Genomic DNA, 21,230 nt, shown 5'->3' on the forward strand with positions numbered 1-21,230 from the left:
GACTTAATTGCAATGCTGTATGAAAGGTTTTATGGAGCACTGGAGGCACAGCTGGATTTGAGGACAAACAAAAACACCAGGAGTCAGAAGTTCAGTTAAGGCAGGAGTACAAAAAAATCAATGTTTCCTGATAAGACTAGGGATTTATTTGCTGGCTCATGATGAAAAACAGGTTAAGCATCAAAGAAGAGTAAGAAAGAACTCTAAACTCTGTAGAAACCAGGCTTTAAAAATAGAAATTCACCTCAATGACTGTTGTAAATACTAACAAAGAAAAAAATTCATGCTGATAAGGGAATTGTATTGTGTTCAGTATTTGAGGGTTAACTTTGTACATTTACCTCAAACTATGCCATGCCTCATTTGCATTTGTGATTTATGTATATTTCTTTTTGTTTACCTCTTTAAACTTATTCATTCATTTAACAATGAATTTATTGAGTACCTATTTAAAGCTAGAAACTAGCCTTAAAAATTAATTCTCAATAAAATTTAAAAAAAATTTATAATGAAGTGTAATCTGCAAAAATACTGAATCACTATGCTGTACATCTGAAATAGTATTATAAACCAACTATGCTCTAATAAAAATAATATGCTTAAAAAAAGAAAAAGAAAATACATAAGTAGCAGTTATAAAATTATGGAGTAAGTACTCTAACATATTTTATAAGTAGGTATATTTTTGAGTATAAAAATACCATGAAAAAAAAGTTGTTTTTTTGGAAAGATCAATAAAGCTTTAACTATATTGACTAAGGAAAAACAGAAACCACTAAAAGCATAAATGAAAGTGGGGTCATTACTATAAATTTTATAGAAATAAAAATAATATAAAAGGATACTATGAAGAATTGCTTGTCAACAAAGTGGGTAACCTAGGTAAGGTGGACACATTGCTAGAAAAATACAATCTGCCAAAACCAACTCATGAAGAAATAGAAAATCTGAACAGACCTATAACTAGGAAGGAGATTGAATCAGTAATTAAAAACCTCCCGAACAAAGAAAAGCAATGGACAAAATGGCTTAACAGGTAGATTCTACCAAATATTTAAATAACTAACTCTTCCAAAAAAACCTGAATCTTCCTAATTCATCTGTGAGATCAACAGCCCCCTGATACTAAAGCCACACAGAGACACTCTAAAGAAAACTAAACCACTATCCCTTGTGAATATAGATGCAAAAGTTCTCAATATAATACTCACAAGTTGAATTGAGCACCATATTAAATGGATTATATGCCATGACCAGGTAGGATTTAACCCTGGAATATGAGGATGGTTCAACATAGGAAGATCAATGTAATACACCATATTAACATAATGAAGGGAAGAAATTACATGATCATCTTAATTGATGCAGAAAAAGCATTTGATAAAATTCAATACCTTTTATGATTAAAAAAAAAAAGAAACCTCAAACTAGAAGTAGAAGGATACTTCTTTAACCCAAGGGCCATATATGAAAAATCCATAGCTAACATCTTACTCAATGGTGAAAGACAAAGCCTTTTCCCTAAAATTAGGAATGAGACAAAGATGCCTGCTTTTGTCACTTTTGTTCAGCAAAGGCTTCCCAGGTGGCTCAATGATAAAGATCCGCCTGCCAAGCAGGAGATGTGGGTTCAATCCCTGAGTCCAATCCATGGGTTGGGAAGATCCCCTGGAGAAGGAAATGGCAACCCACTACAGTGTTCTTGCCTGGAGAATCCCAGGGACAGCAGAGCCTAGTGGGCTGCCGTCTATGGGGTTGCACAGAGTCGGACACGACTGAAGTGACTTAGCAGCAGCAGCAGCAGCAGCAGCCAGTCTTTTTGCCTGGGAAATCCCATGAACAGATGCGGATTTTTTTTTTTTTTTTTCAGATGTGGATTTTTTTTTTCACTGATTTTTTAAAACTTCTGAATCGTTTGAATCACTTGAAACGAGACGCATAATTCTTATATTAAAAAAGAATTTTTAAATAAATGAAGTTCCCAAAGGGTCAGTTAGTCAGTTTAACTTTCTATGTTAAGGATACTTGTCAAAAAAGATACCCCACTAGATGAAGTTTTCTCTTCCAACTCTGAAAACATGCTATTAACATCACACAAATATTTTTTCAGTCTTGCAGTGGTTTCAAGTGAGAGCAGTGCATCCCCCGCCCTCCCCCAGACGATGTTTAGAAATGTCTGCTACCCTTTTTGGTGGTCATGTCTGAGGGTTGCTATTGGCATGTAGTGGTCATAGGCCAAGGAGGGAAAGCGTAAAGTAAGCAAGTGTCATATTGAAGAAATCATTGCCAAATCTATTCTTAGAATGATTTTCTCCTATGCTTCTTCCTAAAGTTTTATAGTTTTAGCTCTCAGGTTTAGTTCTTTTATCTGTCTCATTAGTTTTCTGTCTGTGGTGTAAAGAAAGTTTCCATATTCATTCTTTTGCACATAGATTTAGTTTTCTCAACACCGTTTTTTAAAATTGAAATATAATTGGTATACAATATTATTTAGTTTTAGGTGTACTATGTAGTGACTTGACCTTTGCATATATTATGAAATGATTGCCATGATAAGTCTCATAACCATCTCTCATTCAAAATTATTACAATATTGTTAACCATATATACTGTATATTACATCCCCATGGCTTATTTATTTTATAACCTGATATCTGTACCTCTCAATCTCCTCCGTCTATTTCTTCCCCCACCCTCCATTCTGGCAACCACCCTTTGTTCTCTGAGTCTATGAGTCTGTTTTCATTTTTGTGTTTGTTTTTTAGATTACACATATACATGAGAGTATACAGTATTTGTCTTTCTCCATCTGATTTATTTCACTTAGCATAACACCCTATAGATCCACTCATGTTGTTGCAAATGGAAAGTTTATTTTTATGACTGTGTAGTTTTCCACTGAATACATATACCACATCTTCTTTATCCATTCATCTTTTGATGGACACTTAGGTTGCTTCCATATCTTGGCAATTGTAAATATTGCTGCTGTGAACATTGGAGTTCGTGTATTTTTTTGAATTAATGTTTTTGGTTTTCTTTGGGGGGGAGGGGTGAGTATACCCAGGAATGGAATTATTGGGTCATAAAGTAGTTCTGTTTTCAGTTTTTTGATAAACCTTTGTACTGTTTTCCACAGAAGCTGCACCAATTTACATTCTCACCAACAGTGTGCAAAGCAAAGCTTCCCTTTTCTCCACATTGGGTGATAATTTTTATCTTTCAATATTTTAAATATATCACTCCACCTTCTCTTGCTCTATAGTTTCTGCTGAGATAGCTTAATGGGGGTATCTTTGTAGGTTACTATCTTTTGTCCCCTGTGTGTGTGTTAGTCACTTGGTTGTATCTGACTCTGCAACCCCATGGACAGTAGCCACCAGGTTCCTTTGTCCATGGAATTCTCTAGGCAAGAATACTGGAGTGGGTTGCCATTCACATTTCCAGGGGATCTTCCTGACCCCATGGATTGAATCCAGGTCTCCTGCATTGCAGGCAGATTCTTCACCAACTGAGCCACCAGGGAATAGCTATCTTTAAAATTCTTTCTTTATTATTAAATTCTGTCTTGGAGAATATTCTTTTGCATCAAGATAATTAGGTATTCTGTTAACTTGGTAGACTTGTATGTCCATTTCCTTCCCCAGCTTTGGGACGTTCCCAGTTACTATTTCTTTAAATAAGCTTTCTGTTCCATTTTCTCTCTCTTCTCCTGGGATACCAATTTTCTTTATGTTGCCTTCTCTAATGGAGTTGGATAGAGTTTCTTCAATTTCTTAAGATCTTGGTTCTTTCTCCCCTTCTGCTTAAATCACTTCTAGATTTCTATCTTTGAGCTCACTAATTTTCTCTTCTTTGTGAGAAAATGGAATTTACCAATACTTCTAATGCATTCTCCATCTCATTTATTGAGTTCTTAAGCTCAGCAGTTTGGTCCCTTTTTAAAGTTTCAATCTGTTTGGTAAAGTATTGGTTCGTTCCTTACTTTTATTCCTAGGCTCACTAAACTGCCTTCTGAGCTTTCTCATGCCCATTGAGTTTTTCACGATGGCTATTTTTAATTCTTTGTCATTTAGATCACAATCTTCCTTGACTTCAAGTTTGGTCATTTTTTTTTTGTGATACTGTGTGACTGGGTTTTTTCACAGTGTTTGATGAGTTGTTTCTCTGCTGGTGCATTTGAAGTAACAAGAAAGAAAACAAAGAAAGAAAGTCACTCAGTTGTGTCTGACTCTTTGTGACCCCATGGACTGTAGCCTAACAGGCTCTCTGTCCATGGGATTTTCCAGGCAAGAATACTGAAGTGGGTTGCCATTTCCTTCTCCAGGAGATCCTCCCAAACCAGGGATTGAACCTGGGTCTCCCACATTGTAGGCAGATGCTTTAACCTCTGGGAAGCCCCTGGTTTGAAGTAGCAAACCCCTTTCTAATTTAGATGAAGTTTTGTTTACTTAAACTCTAACAATTCAACAGATTGATAATTAGAGGTCTTTCTTCTGTTTTTTAGTAGATGGTGCTATAGCACAAGTTTTCAGTTTTTCTTGCTGAGCTGCCTCTGACAATATTTGAGAATTGACACTTTCCACCCTTCACTGCCTTTCCAGAGGTGTCACAGGTGCCCTGCATGGGCCCTGCTTGTGCCTCTAGGCTCATTGGTGCCCTGCTGATGTCGGTGCCATCGCTGTCACTGTCATTGCTGCCAGGGGCACTGGGATGATGGGTGCCCCGCTGTGTCTGGGGTCACTTGGTTAGTCTCAGCAGGAGGGGTGGGTGGGAGAAGCTGGGGTCAGACAGGTGCCTCCACCACAGCTGGGGTTGTCAGGTTTGTAGGCACCACCATGGGCAGGGGGATGAGGGTCACGGGCACCACCATGGCTTGAAGGACCGGAGTCATGGGCCCTGCCACTCCTGCTGCCTGGTTCTGCCATGACCAGGAAGCCATATGTACTGCCTCCACAGCTGCTGCCTGGCTCTCTGGGACTGCAGGCTTAGCCATTTCAGAAGAGAAGCGGGGGTTGTAGGCACTGCCGCCACTGTTACCCTAGTTCCACCTCCTCTGTGTGTTCCAAACCACCCACCTTCAGATATACAGATGTGTGGGTCTCTGCAGCATCCTGGTAGTTTGAGCAGAGGCAAGTTATGGATGTCTTACTAGTTGGAAATTGAGGGGGAGAAATAAAGCATCTTACACTGCCATGATGCTGATGTCCAGTTCAGTTCAGTCGCTCAGTCGTGTCTGACTCTTTGCGACCCCATGAATCACAGCACGCCAGGCCTCCCTGTCCATCACCAACTCCCAGAGTTCACCCAGACTCACGTCCATTGAGTCAGTGATGCCATCCAGCCATCTCATCCTCTGTCGTCCCCTTCTCCTCCTGCCCCCAATCCCTCCCAGCATCAAAGTCTTTTCCAATGAGTCAACTCTTTGCCTGAGGTGGCCAAAGTACTGGAATTGCAGCTTTAGCATCATTTCTTCCAAAGAAATCCCAGGGCTGATCTCCTTCAGAATGGACTAGTTGGATCTCTTTGCAGTCCAAGGGACTCTCAAGAGTCTTCTCCAACACCACAGTTCAAAAGCATCAATTCTTCGGCACTCAGCTTTCTTCACAGTCCAACACTCACATCCATACATGACCACAGGAAAAACCATAGCCTTGACTAGACGGACCTTTGTTGGCAAAGTAATGTCTCTGCTTTTGAATATGCTATCTAGGTTGGTCATTACTTTCCTTCCAAGGAGTAAGCGTCTCTTAATTTCATGGCTGCAGTCACCATCTGCAGTGATTTTGGAGCCCAGAAAATAAAGTCTGACACTGTTTCCACTGTTTCCCCATCTATTTCCCATGAAGTTACTCTCCAGCAATTTTTGAAATCAGAAAGTGTGAGAACTCCACTTTGTTCTTCATTTTCAAGATTACTTTGGGTATTTGGGGTTCCTTGAGACTCATGTGAATTTTAGGATGAGTTTTTCTATTTCTGCAAAAACACATTGGAATTTAGAGAGTAATTGCATTCAATCTGTGGATCATTTTGGGTAGTATTTTCATTTTAACAATCTTAAATCTCCAATCCATGAATACATGATGTGTTTCCATTCATTTATGTTTTCTTTAATTTATTGTAGCAATGTCTTGTAGTTTACAGTGTACAAGTCTTTCACTTTGTTGGTTAAATTTATTTTATTCTTTTTGAAGCTATTATAAATGAAATTGTTTTCTTAATCTCCTTTTCAGATTGTTCATTGCTAGAGTATAGAAAATCCACTGATTTTTATGTATTGACTTTGTATGCTGAAGCTTTGATGAATTTATTAGCTCTAACAGTTTTTTGTGTGTGAAATTTTTAGCATTTTCTTCATAAAAATAATGTCACCTATTAACAGAAATCATTTTATTTCCTTCAAGTCTGGTCGCCTCTCTTTTTCTTGCCTAATTTGCTTTAGCTACAATTTCCAGTACCATGTTGAATATTGTTGTTGTTGTAGTCGCTAAGTTTTGTCCAACTCTTTTGCAACCCTACGGACTATAGCCCATCAGGATCAATTGGCAGCCCACCTGCCAATGCAGGGGACATGGGTTTGATCCCTGATCTGGGAAGATTCCCACATGCCACAGAGTAACTAAGCCAACGCACCACAACTATTGAGCCTGTGCTCCGCAGCCCGGGAGCCGCAACTACTGAGCTCAGGTGCTTCAGTTATAGAAGCCCGTGTGCCATAGAGCCTGTGCACTGCGACAAGAGAAGCTGCAGTAATGAGAAGTCCACGTACTGCAGCTAGAGAGTAGCCCGCATTTGCTACAACTAGAGAAAAAGACCAGGCATCAAGGAAGGCCCGGCACAGCCAAAAATAAATAAATTAATTAATTAAATTATTTTTTTAAAAGTTGGTGAAAGATGAATATTTGAGATAAAATGAAAATTACTAAGATCCACATCTTCAGACATGAAAGAAAATATTTATGAAATAAAATTATTTGTTGTCTGAAATTTGTTTCAAAATAATCTATGGGAAAGGGGGAGAAAAGAGGAGTATCAGTGAAATGAAAATTGACTACCAGTTGAGATTAGCAAGTAGTCATTCATCGTACTGTTCTTTGTACTTGTGAAATACTTGGAAATTTCCGTGTGTTGTGTGTATTAATTATTCAGTCATGTCCTACTCTTTGAGACTGTAGACTTCCAGGCTCCTCTGTCCATGGAATTCTCCAGGCAAGAATACTGGAGTTGGTAGCCATTCCCTTCTGCAGGGGATCTTCCCGACCCAGGGATTGAACCTGGGTCTCCTACATTGCATGCAGATTCTTTACTGTCTGAGCCACTACAGTGGTAAGAAAAAGTGAAAAAGATGACAGATACATTTGAGAATTTCTAGTTTCAGCAATATTGCAGAGTTAAGAGGCCCTGAAACTACTCAGTTACATAATATCTAAAAATGCTTGATAAAATATTAAAACCACTCTTATTTTTTAACTTAAGCTTTTTATTTTCCATTGAGGTATAGCCATTAACAATATAGTGATAGCTTCAGGTGAACAATGAAAGGACTCAGCCATATATATATACATGTATCCATTCTCCCCCAAACCCCTTCCCATTCAGGCTGCCACATAACACTGAGCAGAGTTCCATGTGTATATAGTAGGTCCTTGTTGAAAATATTGAAACCACTCTTAATTGATTGGATGATTCCCACTAAGATCAGAATGGAGTACAGACTAGGCAGGTAAACTAAATTTTAGAGCCTTGGCTACTCTGAGGCCTGCAGTATTCTTTACTGACACTCTGAACTGCATTGCACAGAGGGGACAGAAACAAAGCCTGAAGTCACGTAGAAGGGAAGCATAATACCTACATCTTAGAGAGGCACACCCTCAGAACAGGCGAACTCAAGGTGAACCCCAAGAACACGCTTCTGTGTTGGACTGGGCTATGAATGGAAGTTAGAAAACAAAACAACAACATTTTCTTTGAGAACTTTTTCTACCGGCTAGATGTCACATAGTTTGGGACTCAGTCCACATATTTTGCCTGATCCAAAAACACAAGCCTATAATTTAAAGAGTAGCAGGTTAGGTACTATCCCTAGGTGCCTGATAGAAGTAAAAATAGCCTTTTCCAGATGAGCATACCCTCAAGCCGGCCTCAAAGAATTCCTGGAGACAGTCAACAAGAAGCTCATAGTAAAAAGTATAAAACAAAAATCAAGCAAGCCATAGATAGCAAACCCAGAACCATAGAGAGTTCAACTTTTTTAATTAATTATCAGAATTAAACTAAAAAAATAAGCCTGCTTGAAATGCTTTTAGATTAAAAAAGGACTTTGAAAACATGAGCAAAAATAGGAGACTAATGATTAGGCCAATTTGAAGAAGAACAAAAGATTACTCTTAGAAATTAAAAAAAAACGTACTGAAATCCCATCCAGGCTGCCACATAACACTGAGCAGAGTTCCTGGATTCAAATGGATAGAAAGTTAAAAGAAAGATTAATGGAAAGAAAGAGCAACCCACCCCAGTATTCTTGCCTGGGAAAGCCCATGAACAGAGGAGCCTGGTGGGCTACAGTCCATGGTGTCTCAAAGAGTCGGACATGTACTTAGCTGTGCTTTTTTTTAATTTTAATTTTGGCATTAACATGATTTATTTCATTATCAGTCTTACAAATTACTGAGGTTGGGTAAGGCCGGGATTGTAGCTTGAATTTTACACTTCTGTTGAGGAACAGCCTGTTAGCGAACAGAAGGCCGTGGAGGTGCCATAGTCCATCCAGCAGTGTTAGAGACCTTCTCAGAGGCAACAGGTGAGACCAGGCATATCACAGTCAGAGGTCCACTCCAGTGGCTCTCAGGGTCCACTGCCTCCCCCCACCCACCCTGCTTTATGGCGGCACAGAGGCCCCTAGAGGCACCAGGGAGACACGATGGGCTGAGGGGCTTCACCATCAGGTGGTGTGTCTCTGCCTCAACATCTCCATCCATACCACACATCCACAGGCACTTTCTCCCACTATCTACACTCTTTTATTTATTTTTACAACTAGCGTATTTTTAAAAATATACTTTTATTTGGCTGCGACGGTCCTAGTTGCAGCACATGGGATCTTCAGTCTTCATTGAGGCATGCAGGATCTTTAGTGGTGGCATGTGGGATCTAGGTCCCCAATCAGGGATCAAACCTGGACCCCCTGCATTGGCAGTGAGGAGTTTTTGCACCACCAGGGAAATACCACTCCACCCTTTTATAAGTGGGCAGCCTCATCCCTGCCTGGGCTTCAAGCAGAGAGCCTGGTTCTGGTCCCCAACTTTTTGTCAGTGGAGTCCCCTTTATTTAGCCAAACTCCTTACCACCATTACCTGTTCCTGGACTTAAGACCTTCAACCCACAAGCTTGGTAATTCTCACCACTTTGGATTTCTTTCATGGAGATATTCATCTTGGTTTTGCAACTGCCTGGATTTTCTTGTTTTTCTTCTTTTATTTTGATACATTGTGACTGAGCAGGATTTTGAAGGGTGAACAAATTTGTTTTACATTCTCTCTTCAAAGAAATCTTTTAGCAGTTTTTGCATAATCCCACTATGCTTCAGTTTCATCTTCAAGATAAAAATTTTAACAGAACCCACCTAAAGGCATTGTTGTGAAGATCAAATGAGATTTAGAAAAAACTGCACAAAACCTAAAGGCACTTAGAACACTGCCTGGCAAGTACCAAGTACTCAATAAACATTAGCCACTACTATTGGTACTGGGGAAAGATTGAGGCTACCTTATGTTTTCCAAATATACATAATTTTATTGTCTTTATTCAACCCTGTGACATAGATATTATCACCCTTAATTTGAAGTAAAGAAATTGAGGCACCCAAGGATCAAATAGCAAAAGCTGTAGAGGTGAGATGAACCTTGGGTACATCTAGACTGGCTGTTGACTTTGTTATAAAATAGAATAATTAATGTATATTTCTTGCTCTGATATGGGTGATGACATGGAGAAGACTAAAATCTCATTCTGGATGAAGTTATAAGCTTTGGCTCTGTTGACATCATCTGTTATAATAGATGGCATGACAGCCAGATATGAAAAAAGTCTAAGGCATTATATAATGAATGATGTGTCATTTAATGCTCATTACACTTTAACTTCAGTTGCTCCCACGAATGAATTCTTGTCTCTACAGTCAATAAAATGTTATAGTAGTCAGTAAGGTATCATATGAAAAAGGTCAGTCTCAATAAACCCTTCTCCACTTTTACAACATTCAGGTCAGGGTGGATAAGCCCCTGAATTACATAAGATAAACTCACTTTTATTATTCAGTCAATAATTATTTATCAAGTATCTGTTGTGTTCAAGGCTCTGAGCAAGGCAACATTTAGGAAATACACTGAGGTGGGAGACATACTTTCTACTTTCGTAATTCCCTTTAATGACCCACAAGATGTTCCAGCTTCTTTGTCTCTCACATTCAATGTTTTATCTGTTACCAGGACTGTAAATTCTTCCTTTGTGGTGTTTCTTTCCTCACAAATTTTTTTCCACCATAAAACTCGAGTTCAGTCTATTTTTTTCATTTCCGGACTGTTCACTGCTTACCCACATCCGCCTTCCATCCTATACGTAAACAGATTACTCTTCCTAAACACCACTTGGACAGTGTCATTCCTCTGCACTAAACTTTCAATGGTTTCTCACTCTCAAGATAAATCTGCACTCTTGGTTTGGCCTTAGGGCCTCCACATTTGGCCCCAGAAGATTCTCTTACATTTCTGTTAGTATGTTTCTGAGACTACAGTGATTGAGCTACTTTTTGGTGAAGAGCTTCCATGAACAAATGCTGTATACGTGTTCTGCAATGATGAAACCTACTTAATCAACTTGTTTTAATCTAGCATCTCCTCATCTTTCTTTTCTCCATATCGTGTTCATAAAGTCTTTTGTTTAAGTAAACTTTTAAATTGCAGTATAACATACATACAGAAAAAGCAAAGAAAATCTTAAGTAAATGATTTGATGTATATTTAAAAAGTGAGCATACCTGTGTATCTGCCACCCTAACATCTTTCTCTCTCTCTCTGTCTATATATATGTGTATACATATTTTTATATTTGTTTATTATCAATATCCCAGAAGTTTCGATTATGTTCTACCCTAGTCATTGTCCCCTCCAAAGATAACTACTCATCTCACTTTTATCACTATACATGAGTTTTGTTTATTTGGGTTTTTTTTTTTTTGGCTTGTTTATTTTTACTGAAATATAATTGACATATAACAAATACACATACAAATATATATATGCATATATTTGATCTGAGTAACAGATATACAAGTGTGTTTACTTTGTAAATATACATCAAGCTGTTTACTTAGATTTTCTGTACATTTTCTATATGTGTATTATACTTCAATTAAAAAGTTTAAAGACTTTATAGATACGTGAAATTTAGTTTGGTGAACTGTCAACGTTTAAACTTTCAGTCTATTTTTCAAGAACAAATGTTACATCTTCTGCCCCACTTTCTAACTCTGCAGATTAATTATCTGTACCTAATTATATACATTTTCCCCTCTACTATGCTTATTTTTTAGGGCTTGACTACCTCTGTGAACTTTACAACCAAATGAATCATTTGGTCTCTTGTCTGCTACATAAAGAAAATTATTAGAATCAAGGTGATCTGGCTTCACATCTGGCCTCAACACCTCCACCACACCCTGCTCTCTCACCACTCCCCTTTCCCCCCCCCATTATGCTGTCTCTCTGTATTAATGCCAGCCTCTTTTCTCCATACCCATAAAAGACATTGATAATTGGTTTTTGGTATTTCTCTTCTTTCCAAGATGGTCACTACCTCGGCAGAGTCTGTGTTTATTTAGATGACCAAGCCATCACCCTAGCTTTTGTGTTCTTTGATCTCAACGTAACCTTCAATGTAGGCAGAATTCTAAAGATCCCCATCTGGGAACTGCTCTGAGGAATTCTGAAGTTGTGACTGAAGTTCCAAATGAATTCACCCCAAAATAGTGAGATTATCTAGATGGGCCTGATGTAATCACACAAGCCCTTTAAAAAGAGGGAGATAAAATCCGAGAGAAGTTTGAGGACATGCTTTGAGATGAGGAGTCACATGAGAAGGAATGTGGGCAGCCTGAAGAAGATGGTTGACTGTCAGCAAGGAAACACAGAACTCAGTCCTAAAACTACAAAGAAATGGATTCTGCCAACAATCGGTCCTTAGCAGATTCTTCAGATGGAAGTCTTCGGATAAGAATCCAGCTGACTGACTGGACTGAATGCATGATAGCCTAAGCAGAGCCCAGGCTAGCCCACCTAGATTCCTGACCTCCAGTGAAATAATAAATGAGTATTGCTTTAAGATGCTAAACCGATGCCAAGTTCTTACTCAGCACTAGAAGACTGATACACCTTTCTTCCATTTCCGTAATTCAGCTGTCATGTTCAAATCATGGGACCTTGTCAAGCCTGGATTGCTAATATTATATTATATGCTAATATTATTGCTAATAATATAATATTATTATATTCAGTGACTTCACCCTCTGGTTTCAGCTCTTCAGCCTCCAAGTGACCCTAATTTAGGTCCCCTCACCACCTCTGTCTTCCTGCCTTCACTTTTCTGTGATGAATCACTTAACCTGCTCAAACTCTTGCTCCATTTTTCTGTTGCCTTACCCACCCAGCAAAACCACATCCTCAAATTTATTCAGCCTTCTAACCTGCTCTAGCTTTACTTCTCTGTGATTGGGAAAGCCATGTCCATTTGTAACTCTGATGTCACCACATTTATAGAATCCAGTCTTAGGGGTCTTGGTGCTCGGCAATCTCTCTTTAGGTCCCTTGGAAGAAAAACTTTTTGTCTACCAATTTAGGTCTAGTGGTGGTGGGGGATGAGCTGAAAGTTAATTGACAACAGATTAAAAGAAAAAAGATAAGGTCCTGGGGTTTATAGACCAGTTTAATAGGGGAAAGTGGGATGGGGAGAAAGGGATTCTATGGGAAAACAAAGGACTTTTAGGAAAGCCAAGTAGGCTTTTAGGGAAAGAAGCAAAGATATTTCTTTCAATTTTCTCTCTTTTCCATAATTAAAACATTTATCTACACATCTTGACTCCGTCCCCTTTGGTCACAACTTAAAAATATATAATATTTGCTTTTCTTTTCTAATTCCTCTGAATTCTAGATCCATTCTGTTTTCTAAGTTACCTGATTAACCACCTTTTCTTCTTTATGGCTTGTCTTCTTGGCATGCACACCTATTCTGGCCTAATTTAAACCAAACAAGAAATATTTTCTCGGAGTCCCAAGATACTCTTTAGATATACTGCTTTCTCTAATCTTCCTTTTATAGTGAGACTTTTGGAAAGTGTTGTTTATACCCTGTTTCTATTTAGAGACAAACTGTTCTCTCACTGAATTGATCGAAGGCCCCTGGTAGCTGATAAGCAGAGCCATGGTGGGGGTCATGGTGCATACAGCCTCTTGCACTGGTTTTTATTTGCTTCAACTTAAGTAGTAGTGAAAATAAATACACTGGGAGCCAATACAGATATTATATTCCCAAATGCCCCCAGGGCTATAATAAGCCCTGCCTGACACCTGACATCTCACACGCTAGTAAAGTAATGCTCAAAATTCTCCAAGCCAGGCTTCAACAATACATGAACTGTGAACTTCCAGATGTTCAAGCTGGTTTTAGAAAAGGCAGAGACACCAGAGATCAAATTGCCCAACATCAGTTGGATCATCGAAAAAGCAAGAGAGTTCCAGAAAAACTGCTGCTGCTGCTGCTGCTAAGTCGCTTCAGTTGTGTCCGACTCGGTGTGACGCCATAGACGGCAGCCCACCAGGCTCCACCATCCCTGGGATTCTCCAGGTAAGAACACTGGAGTGGGTTGCCATTTCCTTCTCCAATGCATGAAAGTGAAAAGTGAAAGTGAAGTCACTCAGTCGTGTCCGACTCTGCGATCCCATGGACTGCAGCCTGCCAGGCTCCTCTGTCCATGGGATTTTCCAGGCAAGAGTACTGGAGTGGGTTGCCATTGCCTTCTCTGAGAAAAACATCTACTTCTGTTTTATTGACTATGCCAAAGCCTTTGACTGTGTGGATCACAACAAACTGTGGAAAATTCTGAAAGAGATGGGAATACCAGACCACCTGACCTGCCTCTTGAGAAATCTGTATGCAGGTGAGGAAGCAACAGTTAGAACTGGACATGAAACAACAGACTGGTTCCAAATAGGAAAAGGAGTACATCAAGGCTGTATATTGTCACCCTGCTTATTTAACTTATATGCAGAGTACATCATACGAAATACCAGGCTGGTTGAAGCACAAGCTGGAATGAAGATTTCTGGGAGAAATATCAATAACCTCAGATATGCAGATGACACCACCCTTATGGCAGAAAGTGAAGAACTAAAGAGCCTCTTGTTGAAAGTGAAGGAGGAGAGTGAAAAAGATGGCTTAAAGCTCAGCGTTCAGAAAATTAAGATCATGGCATCCAGTCCCATCACTTCATGGCAAATAGATGGGGAAACAGTGGAAACAGTGGCAGACTTTATTTTTTGTGGGCTCCAAAATCACTGCAGATGGTGACTGCAGCCATGAAAGTAAAAGACGCTTACTCCTTGGAAGAAATGTTATGACCAACCTAGACTGTGTATTAAAAAGCAGAGACATTACTTTGCCAACAAAGATCCGTCTAGTCAAGGCTATGGTTTTTCCAGTAGTCATGTATGGATGTGAGAGTTGGACTATAAAGAAAGCTGAGTGCTAAAGAATTGATGCTTTTGAACTGTGGTGTTGGAGAAGACTCTTGAGAGTCCCTTGGACTTCAAGGAGATCCAACCAGTTCATCCTAAAGGAAATCAGTCCTGAATGTTCATTGGAAGGACTGATGTTGAAGCTGAAACTCCAATACCTTGGCTACCTGATGTGAAGAACTGACTCATTTGAAAAGACCCTGATGCAGGGAAAGATTGAAGGTGGGAGGAGAAGGGGACGACAGAGGATGAGATGGTTGGATGGCATCACTGACTCAATGGATATGGTAGACAGGGAGGCCTGGTGTGTTGCAGTCCATGGGGTCATAAAGAGTCAGACACAACTGAGCAACTGAACTGAACTGACACCTGAATTTGCTAAGAGGGAATTCTGTTCACCACTTAGAGAACACATAAGGAATGGGCCAAGTCCTTACCACTTCCTTGCAATTGGTAGCCAGGCAAGCAGACAGAGAGAGCTCAAGGGGGCTGGGAGAGGTTTGGAGGATATTAAGAATTCTATGAGAAGGATGAAGAGAACTTCTAATAGGTCCATATAAGAGCTTTGATAATAGGGTTGCCTGATTGATGGCATTATAGGCCCAGGAAGCTTGTTCATTTAATGAGAAGACTTTGTTTTTGATTTTTACTTTCTTGCCATTCTGTATAATAAATCATACCCTTTATACTTTATCAATATTAAGTTAATTTGTTTATTAAGTTTATTAATAAAGTTTATCAACATTAAGTTGATATCAACTCATCTGTTGCTGACATTCCATCAAGCACTGATACCCCTGTGAAAGCCATACCAGCAAACACCCTTCACTGGTGATGATTGGAAAGGAGTATTAGGCTCCCTCCCTGCCCCCACTGCAAAATCTCCCAGTTATTTTTAGAGTTTTCAAAAGGGTGGCTCAAGTGATTTTATGAAGAAGACTATTGGCTTCCTTTCTGAAGGCATTTTTTCTGAAACATCTAGTTATGCCTGTGTGCACTGCCTACAGAAACGCATGGTAACACCTAGGCCCTTCTAGTGCTCATTTAAGATCGCCAATGATACCACTCTAATGGCCAAAAGCAAAGAGGAATTAAAGAGCCTCTTGATGAGGGTGAAAGAGGAGAGTGAAAAAGCTGGCTCAAAATTTAAAATTCAAAAAACTAAGATCATGGTATCCAGTACCATCACTTCGTGGCAAATAGATTGGGAAAAAATGTAAACGATGACAGATTTTATTTTCTTGGGCTCCAAAATCATTGTGAATGGTGACTGCAGCCACGAAATTAAAAGAAATATGCTCCTTGGAAGAAAAGCTATGACAAACCTAGACAGCATATTAAAAAGCAGAGATATCACTTTGTGAACAAAGGTCCATATAGTCAAAGCTGTGGTTTTTCCAATAGTCTGATGCTGGGAAAGATGGAGGGCAGGAGGAGAAGGGGGAGACAGAGGATGAGATGGCTGGATGGCGCCACCGACTGAGACATGAGTTTGAGCAAACTCCAGGAGATAGTGAAAGACTGGGAAGCTTGATGTGCTGAAGTTCATAGGGATGCAAGGAGTCAGATACGGCTTAGCTACTGAACAACAACAATGATATGTGTGTCAAAGGTGTGAACTCCAGTTGACCTCAGACCTTTCAGTTGGGAAATCCTGACTTTGATAAGTCTATGATTTGACTGTAAGGCATGTAAAACATGACTATGACTTCAAGGGCAGAGGCAAATGGGACTGAGCACAAAGCACTCTTAAATTGTTGGGAGACTGAATCTGGGACCAACTTTTTGTGGGAAATTTAGCTATATGTATTAAAAACTTTTAAATGAGCATACCTTTTGCCTCAGCAATTCCCTGTCTGGAATTTACCTGAGTGTGTGTGTAATGACAGAGCTTATAAAGATATTTTGTGAATAATAGGAAGATTGGTTAAAGTACATAACAAACACTGAATACCATGTGCCCATTAAATATAAAGTTGTAGAAAGATTTTGAATGACAGGGAACCATGTTGCAAAATAGCAGTTTTACAAAATATTAATAGTAATAGCTACCATCTAGTGTGTGTGTGCGCGCTCAGTTGTGTCTGACTCTCCACAAAGCCCGCCAGGCTTCTCTGTTCATAGAATTTTCCAGGCAAGAGTACTGGCATGGGTTGCTGTTTCCTACTCCAGGGGAGCTTGCTGACCCAGGGATTGAACCTTGGTCTCTTGCCTCTCCTGCATTCAGTTCAGTCGCTCAGTTGTGTCTGACTCTTTGCGACCCCATGGACTGCAGCACTCCAGGCCTCCCTGTCCATCACCAACTCCCGGAGTTTACTCAAACTTATGTCCATTGAGTTGGTGATGCCATCCAACCATCCCATCCTCTGTCATCCCCTTCTCCTCCCACCTTCAATCTTTCCCAGCAACAGGGTCTTTTCAAACGAGTCAGCTCTTCGTATTAGGTGGCCAAAGTATTGGAGTTTCAGCTTCAACATCAGTCCTTCCAATGAACACTCAGGACTGATTTCCTTTAGGATGGACTCCTGCATTGGCCAGCAGATTCTTTATCACTGAGCTACCTAGGAAGCCCCAGCATCTGTTAAGTGCTATCTAATGACATTACATACATTGTCAGTGCTTTATACACATTGTCTCATTTAATGTAACTATCCTGAGAGACCCTTTCCCCTGATTACCAATAACCACTTAAAGACTAAGGAACTAGCTCAGGTCTCCAGGGTTTGGGAGAGCAGAATTCAGACACAGACTATCGGACTCCAGAGATGATGATGTCCATCCCCGTACTTTGTATACAAGCCCATTTTTGTTTTTTAAGAAAACATGTATGCAGAGAAAGAGACTAAAAGCAGATGGTATGTGGCTGGTGGGTACAGATGATTTTCATCTATTTCTTGATATGTAATAAGAGAGGGACAAAAAGCTTAGTTACATGGAAATGAAAAAGTGTTAGATTAAGAACACATCTAGGGACTTCCCTGGTGGTTTAGTGTTTAAGACTCCGTGCTACCACTGCAGGAAGCATTGGTTTGATCCCTGCCCGGAACTAAGATCTTCATTGGCTGAAACAGTGGGTACTGTGGGGTCAAAAAAAAAAAAGAGAACACATTCAGTAGTTGTCCCAATAACCAGGCACTATAAATACTGGGCAGTTATTCTGTTCAAAGAGGGTGAGCAGAGGGCAGTGGTCTGAGAAACTGAATCACCCATTTATCCTCCTAACTTTTGACCTTGTGCAAAATGGCCTCATTTGGACCAGGTGGGTCATCTTAAAATTAGTAAGGTAGTCTTTAGGTTCCTCCCTCCCTAATATTCTGTTACCTAAAATACCCAAACACTAAATGAGAAAACGGCATTTGAAAATAGTTGGTTTTGTTCAGTCACTAAGTCGTGTCTGACTCTTTGTGACTCCATGGACTATAGCCAGCCAGGCTCCTCTGTCCATGGGATTCTCCAGCAAGAAGACTGAGTGGGTTGCTATTTCCTTCACCAGGGGCTCTTTCTGACCCAGGGATCAAACCTGTGCCTCCTGCTTGCAGGTGGATTCTTTACTACTAAGAGTAGGAGCAGCAGAGGCAAATTCTTTACCACTGAGCCACCTGTGAAGCTTAGCCCAAAGTAAAATGTTAACTTAAAAGTTAAAACGCCTCATTTCTATAATGCAATGCAATTATGAAATGCTGGCTTCAATCTTAAATTTTCGAACAGAATTTGATGGCAATGATCCGCTTGAGAAAGCATTAGGAAGAGGTTATGAACTCTTTTCCTGAATCTGCACACTCTTACAGCTTTTCTACACGATCGGAGTATTGAATAGATGCATGTATCACAGGATTGTGAGGAACATATTTAAACTATTCATTGAATATTTTCATTCAAAAAGTTTTGTTTCCCCCTCCGGACACCCTTAGATTCAGTTCCTGATTTTATTGGCCCTGGGAAGCAGGGACCTCATTTCTCAGAAGCTCATTCATTAGAGACCGCCTACTTGCCCTGGGGGTGGACAATGTGTGTGACAGGAAAAAACCTCGGTGCCAGGGTCCCCTGGTATTTAGGGGTGTGGGACACTGGCAGTGGCCAAATCCGCCCAGGTCAGACCAGGTATTGATCCCCCGAGCAGGATTTGTAGCGTTGTCGCCGCAAGCCCAGGGATAGTCATCTCCCTGACTTCTTCCCGGCGGCCGGGTGACGGTCAGGTCCAGTACCTGGCTGGGTCCTCTAATGACACTTGCGTGCTCTCAGCCCAGACGCCGGGCGCTTATCGCAGCCAGGCAGGCAGCGCCACACCTTTCACGGCCCTCGGGCATCGACCCCGAGGGAACAGGGGCGTGAGGGTGGGGCCGCTGCCGGGCGCTGTCCCGGTCAGCAGTCTAAAGCTTGAGAAGTGAGGCTGAAGTCGGTGCTGCCTGCGCTCGCTCGTCGGCCCTCGACCGCCGGCTCGCCGCCCGCTCTCTCCGACGTGACGGTAACCCCGGGCCAGTTCCTTCCCAGGTCAGCCGCTGCGCCGGTGAGTGCGGGGTGCTAGGGGGGCGCGCGGGCGCGGTGGGTGGTCTGCCGCCGGGGGTCGTGGGCGTCGGTCGGGGAAAGTCGCCCCCGGCTGGGCTTTGCCGCCAGCGCGGGCTGTGTCCTGAATCCCACGCCGTTACCTGGCAAATCCCGAGCGCGCGAGACGCTAGAGGGAGTTTCCGGCGGTCAGATAGGGACTGGGGAGACGCTGGAAGGAGGAAAGGAGCCAGAGAGTTTTTGTAAAAGCTTTTCACCATTTAGGAAGCACTGTACGGATGCCTGATGTCATTGTTAAGTAGGAGCTGCTTCCGTAGGGTATATTTGGAAGGTCCAGCTGACTCAGCGTTTTATATAAATGATTGTTAGTGCTCTGCCTCTGAGCACAACAGCTCTTGAGATTGAAGCCCTCGGTTAAAACTGAACCGCTAACTGAGTGAGTAAATTGTGAAAACCGTTTGGAATTATGTGGCATGAAAGGTCCGTGGCTATTGTGTGTGCTTTTGGTAGGCAATAGAAAACTGTACAATTGAAATGACTGGGTTTTAATTATTCCCTCTCAGTTTCATTTGAAAGTGAGTATGAAACAGACTGAAAATTTAGACTCCCCTAAATTTGGACCTCCACCCCGCCTCCAGAAAACAGCTCCTTGGTGCAACCGATTTCGTGTCTGGTCGCATGGGGTCACACAGAGTCGGACACCACTGAAGCGACTTAGCAGCAGCAGCAGCAGCAGTGTGTGTTAGCCGGTTGGTAAAACTCTTCCCTTTCCCCAAATGTATGATATTGGATAGATAAAAAGTTATTGAGTATGGAGGCAGCAGAGAAACTTGTTAATATTGGTACCTTTAAAGGGATTAACCGATATATTCTATGCCCATTTCTTCTCCCTAGGACATAAAGTTTGTCCACAACTTTGGTTGGTGTGCTAAAGCATTATTGAGCTGCCTTTTGTAATTTTTCTGTGGATAGTTGACTCAATGATTAACTTCAAAAAATTAACCAGCTTATTAAAAATACTTGTTAAAAATGCTACTAAAGTTAGAATACAGAAAAATACATAACCAAAAAAGTTAGATTGTAAATCTAGCAAACAGTTAAAAAAAAATACCCATAATGTTGCTTTGCTTCATTTTCTCACTCAGTGGTAGAAATATAAAAGCTCATTCCACTTTCAGGAAAAAAAAAAGATTTATAGTAACAAATGTTCATTGGTCATCTTTGTTCTGGACCCTGAACATTTAGCTAGAGCCCCCTGAGGTGCTGTTGCCTCAAAATGATATTAAAATACACTTACCAAAACCAATTTCTACATTTATTTGTGTTAAGTGTTCATGAGCTTTTGAGACAAGCCTAAGTATTACAAATGGAAAGAGAAATGCACCAAAAAAAGAGTCACTGTGGGGGAGTACATTTGGATGTATGTGGACAGCAAATTAAAGTTATATCTTGGAAGCTAGAATAAAAATGGACCAATCAGTCACACAATTCAGTGAGGACAAAGGCAGGAAATATACATGAGCTCCTTAGAGAAGCTTTTCCTGGCACCTACTTCTGAGGGAAATGTCTAATATCACAGAAGGCTGCAGACGAGACTGAAGTATAGCGGTGGAAGAGTCTCCTGGGTGCCCACCCATAGTACATGCGGTCCTGCATTTTCTAGGACCGCTTGCTGTAGTTGTCATTCTCCTTACCATAAGTATTATGAGAAACACTCGTAGGATGCTAAGCCTCTATGGTCCCACATGCTGTGGTTTGATAGTTTGGGAATAAATCTGGATTTTATAGAGGGGTAGGTAGACCTCATGTTTTCAGATACTCTTTCTCTTAGGCATTTCTGACAGAAGTTTGGTGTCAGTTGAAGGTTATATCAAGTGAGAAGTTTTATTCTGTGTTGCTTACTGGGGTTGGAGGTTAAGGTTGAGGCTCTTTTAGTGAAAC

General features: G+C 40.7%; 1 protein-coding gene across 6 annotated transcripts in view; it reads left to right on the forward strand.

Annotated features, from left to right (window-relative positions):
- Nucleotides 1-21,230, forward strand: part of ABCG2 (ATP binding cassette subfamily G member 2 (JR blood group)) — a 123,704-nt gene that overhangs the window by 36,432 nt on the left and 66,042 nt on the right. For 2 of the 6 annotated variants that reach the window (XM_055588071.1, XM_055588076.1), the window contains exon 1: nucleotides 19,452-19,725. The exons of 1 other annotated variant lie outside the window; for it this stretch is intronic. The gene's annotated coding sequence lies outside the window, so the exon portion shown is untranslated. Of the gene's footprint in view, nucleotides 1-18,913; nucleotides 19,294-19,451; nucleotides 19,726-21,230 lie in introns of those variants that run through there. 3 more of the 6 variants (XM_055588075.1, XM_055588072.1, XM_055588077.1) reach the window with 3 other exon arrangements.

Source organism: Bubalus kerabau, chromosome 7 (assembly GCF_029407905.1).
Source record: "Bubalus kerabau isolate K-KA32 ecotype Philippines breed swamp buffalo chromosome 7, PCC_UOA_SB_1v2, whole genome shotgun sequence".
Taxonomy (NCBI): domain Eukaryota; kingdom Metazoa; phylum Chordata; class Mammalia; order Artiodactyla; family Bovidae; genus Bubalus; species Bubalus kerabau.